Below are 12257 nucleotides of genomic sequence, written 5' to 3'. Positions count from 1 at the left end.
CTCACTTATTTTCTTTGCCTCCATTCACATGTAGATCGCTTTTTTTGGTGCATAGGTAAACTCTATTTCAAGTTTGAAAGATCTTTTTTGGCTTATCCCTCTGCATGACCGAGCTATTTTCCATTTTTTTTTTTCAGTTTTGTTTTTAACTCTCCTTCTTCCAAGAGCCCAAATTTTTTGCATTTTTCCATCCACATAACCATATGAGAGGTTTTTTTTGTGGAACAAGTTGTACTTTTGCGTTGAAATTGCAAAAAAAAGTGCAATTCCACAATTTTTTTGTGGCTTACTTTATACCATGTTCACCATGTGGTAAAACTGACCTGGCTATATGATTTCCTAGGTCAGTATGATTACACAGATATTACATATGTAAAGTTTGTTTTTGTTTTTTTTTTTTAAATTAAGTGGTGAAATTTTTTTTTTGCAAATTTGTACAATTTTTTGTTCCCTGAGCTGTCGTCTTTACTGATACCATTTGAGGTAGACAAGATATTTGATTGCCTCTTATTTCATTTTATTGCAATGTTGCGGCAAACAAAAAAACTTAGTATATTTCTACATGATATGTTTTTTGTTATAGATGTGACAATGGGTTTCTCACATTTATAGGGACTTTGTCATGGTTCTTGTGCTTTTCTCAAGCACTAGCACTTTATTATCCAGGTTTGGTTCTCACTGCAATTGGTGTAATCTCTGAGCATATGGATGCTCTTACTAAGACTTAATTTATCATTTTAGCTTTAAACTTTTAATTTTATTATAATGAGTCTGGGTCGCCCTCCCAGGGCTGTGGGGTACTCGGTACCAGGCCGGTGTCAGCAGGATGTGTCACAGCAGCGGTGACCCGGTCCGTGGCCCTGGGCGCCCAATGTAAAAAGGGGAGATTGAATGGTGGAATGTAGTTAATGGAATAGTTCGTGAGGCCACCTGTGGTGTTCTGCAAATGAGGCCGACGCGGCATACAGATCCTCTGGGGCTGGTGGTGTGTTGCAGCCAAGATGGTGAAGCTCCCCACAGGTGGAGCTGTAGCCCCAGGGCAGTGTAGATGTCGGGGTAGAGGAAAGGTGCAGGCGGTGTAGGAGCTATAACCCAGATGTAGCGATGCTGGGTGCGTTGGCACAAGAATGAATGGAGGACACCAGGGCTTGTAGTTCCAAAGCTTTACTCACAGTCTGTAGTACACACAGGTGCCTGCCTCCGTGCGGTGTCCTCCGGGTCAGGGACTCAGTCAACCTCCAGGCAAGATGGAATGCTCCCTTCCAACACTTTGCCAGCATGTGCCTTTCTGAACGTCTCCTCTTATAGCGCCTTTAAGTGTGAAGTACTACTAGTACTGAATTACACTGGAGTGCCTCCTGACAGATGTTCCCAAGAACTCTACTTGTACGACAGACAGCTGCAGCCTGCTTCGGGGACTCCTTGCTCCTGAGTCCCGGCTCATTATCAATGTTGCTGTGGTGCCCCCAAGTCTTAGATGGGAGTAGTGCCTTTACAGCCCACTACTCCACCGGTGTCTGCTGTAGAACCATTAGTGTCTATTCAACCTCGGGGACCGGGCCCTGCCTTGTGCTTAGAACTTCTAGGCAGGGTTCTTCCTCTAACCCACGTCCTCTGTTCCCTTTTACTCCTACGTTCCGTACTATTCTTTCCTTCTTATGGAAGCTCAGGGATCTTCTTTCCTCACTCCTCTCTGAGTGACTGACCTCGAACTAACTAACTGACTAACTGAAATTCTAAACCTTCCCACTTTTTATGTATTCTAACTCCACCCGCCTCCCAGCACATTTCGTGCTCCAAGCAGGGAGCCACCAAAGGTGCTCTGCTACACTCCAAGCATCGAGCCGCTTGGAATGTAGCTGATCGCCCGCTGGCCAGAACGCATCTCTGCGTGTGACAGTCGGGAGGCCAGCGATCAGCGCGCTGGTAACTAGGGTAAACGCAGGGTTTCTAAGCAGCACGCGTCACTTAGAAACCCGATGTGTACCTTAGTTACCAGTGCGCTGGTGCAGGGAGCTGGTAACCAAGGTACACATCGGGTTTCTAAGTGACGCGCGCTGCTTAGAAACCCGATGTGTACCTTAGTTACCAGCTCCCTGCATCAGTGCACAGGTAACTATCGTACACAGCGATGCCGCACGCTCGGTGTCGCTGGTGCTGATCGCTGGTTAAGCTGCCTGTTTGACAGCTCACCAGTGATCATGTAGCGACACACATGACAAGTTGATATAGTTGTCGGGATCGCTGATGAGTCGCTATGTGTGACGGGGCCCTAAAGCTCTTAACTGTTCACTGCTAGCCTCTCTTATCTCCTGTATAATCTGGGCCCTGGCAAGCACTCATTGCTATGCTGCATGGTTAAGAGATGGTGGTTTGTCTTGGTTGTTTGAGAAGGCTTTGGTAGATTTACCCGAGACTGTTGCTAATTTTTGGATGTGTGCTAATTCCCTCCTTCTCCTACTTGGTTTTCCCCCATGCTCCACTACCCGGTGTTTACCTCTGTTGTTTATGTGTGTATATTTGTATGATTGGTATTTTCTTTTATCCCTGTTCATATTACCTTGTTAGTCTGGTTGATGCATTACGGTACACTACTACTCGCCTCTTTCCTGTGTGGGGGAAGGGTACAGACTGAGGGAGGATTCAGGAGCGAAGGCAAGGTACGTGTCTCCGATGTCTTTACCATCAGAAGTAATCTGGGGAACAGGGTGAGCTAAGGTGACCCTAGCAATAGGGTCAAGGAAGGAGCCTATGGTTCCGGAACTCCCAACAACAGAGTCATGACACTGTATTTATTATCTATCTTGCATAATTAGTAGAGTTGAGCGACTTTTGTTTTTTTAGGGTCGAGTTTCGTTTCATGAAACCCGACTTCCAAAAGTCGGGTCGAGCAAAATTGGCCGACTATAGGGAAAAGTCGGGGGTCAGACCGAAACACGAAACCCAATGTAAGTCAATGGGGAATTAAAGTCGGCAGTGAGAGGAGGACAGGAAACACACCTACAGTGCCCATTTGAATGCCAAAAGCATCAATTCTTATTACTTAAGCTTGTCAACCTTAATTTACTTCATAATACTAGTTACGCACTGAAAAATGGGGGTTATTTGGCTACAGTTGTGGGGGGGTAGGGCTGGCTCCAGGTTTTCATGGCCCAGGGCCAAAGAGCGCCCCTTTAACACATACCACAACTCATGATGCTCCGATACGGCAGAGAAATAGCAGTATAGTACAATGAAAAATACTTCACTTCTTACATCTCATAACTGATATCCATTTTAAATTCTCCAATACCTCCAAAATCGGACAGTATATAACTCCATACAGTATTATGGCCAGCGCTTAGTGCGCTATACAGAGTAATGAGGCCCATATATTTCTCCATATGGAATCATTGATCCCATATAATGTTTCAAACCGTATATGATGAGCTCCACATAATGCTATAGTATATGTTGGTCCCAATGGATGAAGTTCCACTGTCTTATGGGCCCAAATAATGCTCCATATATAATGGGCCCCATTTCTACTGCTCTAGTGTATAATGGGCCCTGTAAATGCTGATCCAGTGTCTGATGTCCACCTTTGGAATGCTCCAGTGTATGGTGGGCCCCATATATCATTCACCAGAGTATAGTGCTCCCCAAAAATTGCTGTCCCAACATTGAAAACAATTACATAAGTCTCCTTGCTAGGGAATCCCTGCACTACTCTGAACTCCTTGTCGTCCCCATCTTCCATCTCACTGCACTTGGCTGTTTAGGCCCTCCCACCGGTAGAGACACTTTTGCGTACTATGCGGTGCCCTGTGCCAGTGCCATGGCCCATGAGTATGCCCCCCCACCTGCTCAAGGAACCTGCACTTTCATCTGCACCTTCCTCTTTGTCACCGTGTAAGGTGGTATAGTATGTGGGAAGGGGAACCTGAGTTTCCTCTGGGTCAGATTCTGGCAGTGTAGAGTGCGAGGGGAATGTAGTGGTCTGGGTCAATGTACCAGCAGCATCGTCCAGCAGTGGCTGGGCCTCAGTGCACTTGTGGCGTCCCCAAGAGTACAGTGGCCACTGTGGCCTTACCTTCCTCCTAGGGAGTGTGTTGTCAAGCTTGGGAGCAATGAAGGATCTCTCTAGCAATGAAACCAACACACAACACATTTCCCACTCCAGGCTAGCAGGGAGACCTCTGAACCTGACTGCTGAGGAGCTGCTCTCTGTGGTCGGGAGGAGGTAAGTTAGGGCACTCTGTGCAGGGAAGGGGAAGTGTGTGGACGTGAGAAGGGGAGCTGGAGGATGAGCAGAGTTAAGGCTCACTCCTAGCTGGAGCGCATGGTCCCGATTCCGGTCTCCAAGTTTGTAGGGACACTGACGTTCCTGCAGCAGAAACCGGGGGAAGTAGCAGCTATAAATGCTCTGTACCTAACTAAGACTCAGAGGCCCCAGCATCGACGTGTGGGAGCCATAAGGAAAAGGCTACAGCTGTCTGCCATACAAGTAAAGTCTGAGGAACATCTGTTAGACAGGAGGCGCTTCAGTGAACCACGGTCCTGTGAGTGCTTCCCCCACAAGCGCTAGAAAGGAGACGTTCAGGAAGGTACATGTTGGCGGAGTGTTGGAAGGGAGATTTCCATTTTGGTCCCGGAGGTTGGCTGAGGTCCTGACCCGGAGGACACAGCACGGAGGCAGGCATCTGTGTAACCTGCAGACTGTGAGTAAAGCTTTGGAACTGCACGCTCTGGTGTCCTACAGTTATTCCAGCACCGCTACATCTGGGTACCAGCACCTACACCACCTGTGCCTTTCCCCCATCACTACATCTACACTTCCCTGGGACTCCAGCTTCACCTGTGGGGAGCTTCACCATCTTTGCTGCACAACACCATCAGTCCCAGAGGATCTGCATGCAGTGTCGGCCTAACATATATGTTGCCGAACACCACAGGTGGCGTCAAACTATCTATATAAACTCTTTACCATTATACCACGCCATTTACATGGGCGCCCAGGGCCACCGTCCGGGTCACCGCTGCTGTGACACATCCCACTGACACCGGCCCGGTACCGAGTACCCCACAACCCTGGGAGGGCGACCCATATGCCGACTGCTGATCGGGCGGCGTTATTCCCACGAACCTCCAAACAGCGTCCATGAAGGCAAAGTTTTTGGTTTCTGGGGGCAGTATGATTGCAAAGCTGAACCTTAAAGGAATGTCCAAAAGGGCATCACCAGGAGTGGAGCCTGTGGCTTAATTGGACTCCACTCGGGAAACCACAACCATGCCACCTAAAGAAAAGATGCACACTTTGAAAGCTTTGTCTATTCTGTGTGTGGTGTGGTATGTGTGTTTGTAGTTGTGCTAGCAATTTCTCAGCTTTATTCCGTTAACAACCGAGACTCCGGCATGCCCCCGCAGTACGCGTCAAGCTTACTAGAGGGATAAGCGAGGCTCTGGCACATGAGATCGAGCAATAACAGGTCTAGCATTCCCGTACATGTCCAGGGCTGCATGCACGCTACACTGAAAGGACCAGCTTTTGTCGCTTACAGGTGCAGATAACCTGCTGAACTCCGTTAGTGATGGGGATCTGGGATTCAGATTATTCCCCGCGAACGATGATTTCTCAATAAGTTCAGGTCAACCGCAATTCCGGAGTTAGGCCTAACCGTCATTCCTGAAAAAATTACGTATCCAAACCACAGGTGCTGTAGCTTGCTTAACAGCTCGGCAGCCGTTCTCAGGCCCAGTATGGATTCAACAACATTGTAGAAAGTTGATAAAGGGTACAGTTTCACCGGATAACACGTATATATGTAGCCTAGTTTACACATTAAAAATATATGTCTATAGATCAGGAGGCAGACTCAGATGTTCTCAGGCCCAGTATGGATTTGACCAGATTGTACAAAGTTGAGAAAGGGTACCTTATAACTGGATAGCAGGTATATATAGCATAGTTTAAACATGTAAAATCTCCGTGTTCTCAGTATGGATTACACAGCAATCTAAAAAGTGGACAAAATGAAATGCATGTGAGGCGTACACAACTATATACTTTTGGTGTTATTTTTAAATCTTCATATATATTTCTGTCTCAGTAATACAGTCCAGCCTCTCCGCAAAAGGAAATGAGATGCATACAATTACTGACATAAAGGCTAGTGATTGCAGAAATCTAGGAATTACTATTCACAGGAAAAACTTCCGTAACAATTCTCATAGGCGATGCTGACCCTCAATTAATTTGTGTTGATACAGTGAAAACTTTTTTTGTGAATAAAGTCTTGCTGTATCGCACTTCCATTGATTCCATCACTGTTACTCATCTCAATCAAATTTTTATCACAGGGAGCGATGTAAACATGGTGCTCACTGGCTATCATGATCTGTCACGTAACTTTGGAGTGCAAAAGACAGAAGCCACAGGCCGTAGGCGATTCTATTTGATTGGCATGAGAGGGCACATTTTAAAATGTGCGCCGGAATGTCACACGTTTGTGAGTAGGAAAACTGTGAAAGCTGATGATAAACCACCACTGCATGTCATTGTGAGTCGACGTCCATAAGAAATGGAAGCCATTGATCATCTGGAGCTAGAGCCCGGCCAGCAGGACAGGGCATAGCTACATCTTAACCATCATCTTTCAGTTCAATCAATTTGTAGTGGCACTCCCAGTGAAGGATTTGACAGCCCAGACTACACAGCGGAGGAGCAGGGAGAGGTAAACATTGCAAATGCTGGGGCCCTGCCCAAGCAAGGGGGGCACACTCATGGGCGTCGGTACTGGCACTGGGCCCCTCATAGTACGGCGGTGTGTCTGACGGCGGGTGTGCACCACCACCGTCAGAGACACTTGATTGCACTATGAGGGACCCTGTGCCAGTGCCCGCGCCCAAGAGTCGGCCTACCCACCTGTCCAGGGCAACGGCACTCACACGGTTTCGTGCGCTAGGTGGTGACCGCGGCCATGGGGGGGCAGCCCAGTTAGGGCGGTTTACAAAGTGGCATATGTTGATGTGGGACATTTAGCTGCTGCAAAAAGACGAAATAGGTCAAGTTTGCAGAATAGGAGGCGGACCAAAGCAAGCCATTTTTCTGGCAACCTATGTGTCATCAAGGGAAGGTGGGATAAAATCCTTGGAAACCCATGCATGGGTCATTTTAATGAAGGTTAGATCATCCACATTTTGGGTTGACAGACGGGTCCCTTTTTCTGTCAGGATTGTCCAGCTGCACTGAAGACTCTTTCCGATAGCACACTTGCAGCTGGGCAAGCGAGCTCCTGTAAGGCATATTGTGCCAATTCAGGCCAGGTGTCCAGTTTAGCGGCCCAATAGTCAAAGGGGAATGACCTGTGTGGGAGAACATCGATATGGGAGGAAAAGTAGTTTGTAACCATAGTTGACAACTGCTGTCTCCTGTCACTTTCCATCGATGCAGTATTACCAGTTGTGTGAGCAGTACTTGAAAAATCAGTCCACAACATTGTCATGAAACCCCTATCTCCAACGCCACTTCTGCTGTGTGCACCACGAACACCTCTGCCAAGCTGCCCCCGGCCCGTACGGCTCGTGTGAGAACCATCACCGCTGCTGTGTGCTGGGAATGCCTCAACCAACCGGTTTACCAGAGTTGCTTGTTTATTAGCCAATATTAGGTCAAGGTTCTCACGTAGCATGATGTTTTGTAATTTGCCTTTATAGCGTGGATCCAGGATGCTGGCCAACCAGTAGTCATCATCGTTCATTATTTTGGCAATGCGGGGGTCCCTTTTTAGGATCTGCAAGGCATAATCTGACATGTGGGCCAATGTTCCCGGTGTCAATGATGCACTGCTAGTGCTGGTTGGAGGAGCACTTTCTGGCAAATCCACATCCCTCCTGTCACGCACAAACCCTGTACCAGACCTTGCCACGCCAACATTTTCACTTGCCCCACGAGATGCATCCTCCTCCCCTAAGTAATCATCCCCATCATCATCCTCCTCCTCCTCTTCTTCCTCCACCTCGTCCAGGAGAGGTCCCTGAGCAAACAATGGCTGAATGTCATCAAGGATTCCCTCCTCCTCTTCCTTCTCGTCAACATTGGCTGCAGACACCTGCTCCTTAAGGTGCATCAAAGTTTGCATGAGCAGACGCATAAGTGGGATGCTCATGCTTAGGATGGCGTCGTCTGCGCTTACCAGCCGTGTGCATTCCTCAAAACACTGAAGGACTTTACAGAGGTCTTTCAGCTTCGACCACTGCACACCTGTCAACTCCATGTCTGCTCTCAAAGTGCCTGGCCGTGTATACTGCCACAAATGCATTATGGCCTGCCTCTGTTCGCACAGCCGCTCAACCATGTGCAGGGTGGAGTTCCACCTTGTTGCAATGTCGATAATGAGGCGGTGGTTGGGAAGGTGGAGCAGTCGCTGCAGCTCCTGCATAGGAATGGAGTGTACAGGCGACCGGCGGATGTGCGCGCACAGTCTTCGCACCTTCTGGAGCAGGGCTGTTAACTCCGGATAATTGTTGAGGAAGCACTGCACCACCACGTTCAAGGTGTGAGCCAAGCAAGGTATGTGGCTGAGTTTTGAAAGGGCTATGGCTGCCACAAAATTACGGCCGTTATCACTAACTACCTTGCCTGCCTCAAGATGTATACTGCCCAGCCATGACTCAGTTTGTCGCTGAAAGTACTCGGCCAGCACCTCCGCGGTGTGTCTGTCGCCCAAACACATCATCTGCAACACAGCCTGCTGACGCTTTCCACTAGCTGCTCGATAGGGGGACACCTCGTGTGCAACAGTGGCAGCTGCAGATGGAGTGCTCGTACGACTGCGCTCTGTGGACGAGCTTTCGCTTCTGGAGGAGGAGGAGGGTCGAACGCCTACAGCCAACTGTTTCCTATACCATGGGCTAGGCAGCACTGTCCCACCACCGCTGTCCCCTGTGGACCCTGCATCCACCACATTAACCCAGTGCGCAGTGATGGACACGTAACGGCCCTGGCCATGCCGACTGGACCATGCATCTGTTGTGAGGTGCACCTTTCCACTCACTGACTGCTTGAGTGCATGGACAATGCGGTCTTCACATGATGGTGGAGGGCTGGGATTGCTTTGCGAGAGAAGAAGTGGCGACTGGGTAGGTCATAGCGTGGTACTACATAGGCCATGAGTTAGCAGAAAGCTGCGCTTTCCACCAACCGATAGGGCATCATCTGTAACGAGATTAGTTTGGCAATGTGGGCGTTCAAACTCAGTGTACGCGGATGAGAGACTGAGTACTTTCTTGACCTACTCATAGTCTCTGGGAGGGTGAGCTGGACTTGAGAGCTGCATGTGGTGGAACTAGCGGTGGACCGGGCGGACTGAGAGAGGGTTGATGATGGTGATGGAGTTGGTGTTCTTTCTGATGGCCTAGATTCAGTCTTTCGTTGATATAACAGTGTGATTCCCTGACTGCTTTGGCCTTGCAATGACACCTCAACATTTGCCGCTGTGCTAACCGGTGGGCTTACAGTGGGGGAAACAATGTAGCGTTGCTGACTACCTTCTTTGTGATCAGTTGCACATGTGGTACTTGAGGTTTGGTGTTGTGTCTACGCTTGCAAGTGCATGCTGGTTAAATGTCTAAGCATGCAACTGGTATTCAAATTTTTCAGATTTTTCCCTCGGCTAAAGGTCTTTGCGCACTTCTTACAGATAACCTTGGCCTGATCATGAGGATTTTGTTCAAAAAAGTGCCACACTGCACTCTTCCTACTTTGGAAGACAGTTTGCGGCCTAGCACGCTGTGCTATTTTGACTGTCTGGACAAGCTGTCCAGCAACTGTTTTGATTTTTGGAACCTGTATTTGAAGTGCTCAGGGCCTGCCAGATAACAGCTGTTGCGATGTCGATGTCTGCTGTGGATGCTCCTCCTCCTCATCTGAGCTATTGGAAGCAGCACCCTCTTCCCCCAATGGATGCCAATCTGGGTCAACAACTGGGTCATCCATCACCTCCTCTTCAATGTCATGTGCACCTTCCTCTGTGTCACCGTGTATGGTGGTATAGTATGCGGGAAGGGGCACCTGAGTCTCATCAGGGTAAGAATCTGGCTCATTACACTGCGAGGACAATGTAGTGCTCTGAGTGAATGTACCAGCAGAATCATATATCAGTGGCTGTGCATCAGTGCACTCCATGTGAGATTCATCTTGCCTTGGGTAATTCACCATTTCACTTGATAACCCAGGCATGGTATGTGAAAACAGCTCCATGGAGTAATCAGTTGTATGGCCTGCGTCATCCTTCAATGTTGGTTGGGGTGAAGGACACAAGGAAAGATGTGGTTCATGAACATGAGCCTCCAATGACGACTCAGTGCTTTTATTTTTTACAACTTCAGAAGAGGAGGCGATAGAGCTGGAGGCTGAGTCAGCAATGTAAGCCAAAACTTTTTCCTGAAGCTTTCGCTTTAAAAGCGGTTTGCCAACTCCTAGAAAACTAAGCCTTCGAGGCCTTGTGGAGCCTGACGATGACGCAGGCTCAACACCTCCTGCATTCGGTCCTATTTTGTTTTTGCCACTACCATCAGATCCACCACCAACACCATCATTACCAGCTGGCAACCCCCGCCCAATTCCACGGCCTCTTCCACCAGCCTTCCTCATTTTTGGTAAAAATGTACACAAAATCCCACAAACTATATAGTAATGTAAAACAAGGTACAAGGTGTATATAGGACAGGGGAGATGTAGAATTTCTGAACACACTTGTGGACACTGTTGGGTTGTGTGAGGCCCAGTGAATATAACACCGCTATGTCACAGGCTCAATGTCGCAGGTGTGAAAAATGTCACTATAGGACAGGGGAGATGTAGAATTTCTGAACACACTTGTGGACACTGTTGGATTGTGTGAGGCCCAGTGAATATCACACCGCTATGTCACAGGCTCAATGTCGCAGGTGTGAAAAATGTCACTATAGGACAGGGGAGATGTAGAATTTCTGAACACACTTGTGGACACTGTTGGGTTGTGTGAGGCCCAGTGAATATAACACCGCTATGTCACAGGCTCAATGTCGTAGGTGTGAAATATGTCACTATAGGACAGGGGAGATGTAGAATTTCTGAACACACTTGTGGACACTGTTGGATTGTGTGAGGCCCAGTGAATATCACACCGCTATGTCACAGGCAGAAATTGGCTAGTGTATGACAAACTACAAGGTGTATATAGAATTGGGCAGAATAGGAATCTCCCTAGAGTGTAGGTCTGTAAGAACGGAACAAGTCCTCGACTTATCCTTACAGAGTCACATACAGATAGCTTCACTGTGGCCGTGATAACAGCCGTTACACGGTACTGAGAGAGGAGCGTGCACGTACACCGCTGTCCGGTGTCCGTAAAATTGTCAAGCTCTGTGTTTTTTAAGTATATGGACTGACACACACTGTCTCTCTATAGTTTTGAATGTGATCAAACAGCAAATATACTTAACTGTTTGAAAACCAGACTAGAAGGTGGAGGTCTGTAAGAACGGAACATGTCCTCGACGTATCCTTACAGAGTCACACACAGATAGCTTCACTGTGGCCGTGATAACAGCCATTACACGGTACTGTGTGAGGAGCGAGGAGCGTACACCGCTGTATGGTGTGAAAAAATGCACGCTCAGTACCTCACCAGGACAAAAAAAAAAATTTGGATTGCTTTTAAAAAAGCAGTTTGCAGAGCAGTGGGAAAACAGCAATGCAGCTATCAGGAAGCCTTATAAGGCAGCCTAACAACCAACACAGCTGATCCAGCAAAATATAGCCTCCACTTGCACTGCACACACAGTGACTGGTGTGTTGTACAGGCAAAATCGCTAGCAGCAGAAGCAGTTTTTGGTGTCTTCTTCCCTGCCTAACGCTCTCACTACAGAATCAGCAGCAGCAGCTCTCCCTATTCTGAGATGAGCATGAGTAACATGGCGGTTGGCGTGCACGCCCTTTTATACCTCCTGTGATGCCCCCTAAAGCAAGCCAATCACTTGCATGCCCGTCTCAAAGATGGTGGTGACCCCTGCCTATGTCATCACGTTGCCCACAGTGTTCGTGGATCATGATTGGCTGAAAAAGGGCGGAAAACAAACTTTTGAAACCCGACTTTGGCGCTAAAGTCGCCGAGCTCGTGGCCGACCTCACCCTAGGGTCGGGTTTCGTTTCATGAAACCCGACTTTACCAAAAGTCGGCGACTTTTGAAATTTTTCGACCCGTTTCGCTCAACTCTAATAATCAGTATTAGGC

Source organism: Dendrobates tinctorius, unplaced genomic scaffold (assembly GCF_039654945.1).
Source record: "Dendrobates tinctorius isolate UK_male_01 unplaced genomic scaffold, ASM3965494v1 ptg000139l, whole genome shotgun sequence".
NCBI classification, from domain to species: domain Eukaryota; kingdom Metazoa; phylum Chordata; class Amphibia; order Anura; family Dendrobatidae; genus Dendrobates; species Dendrobates tinctorius.
Note: the sequence above shows the minus strand (reverse complement) of the source record.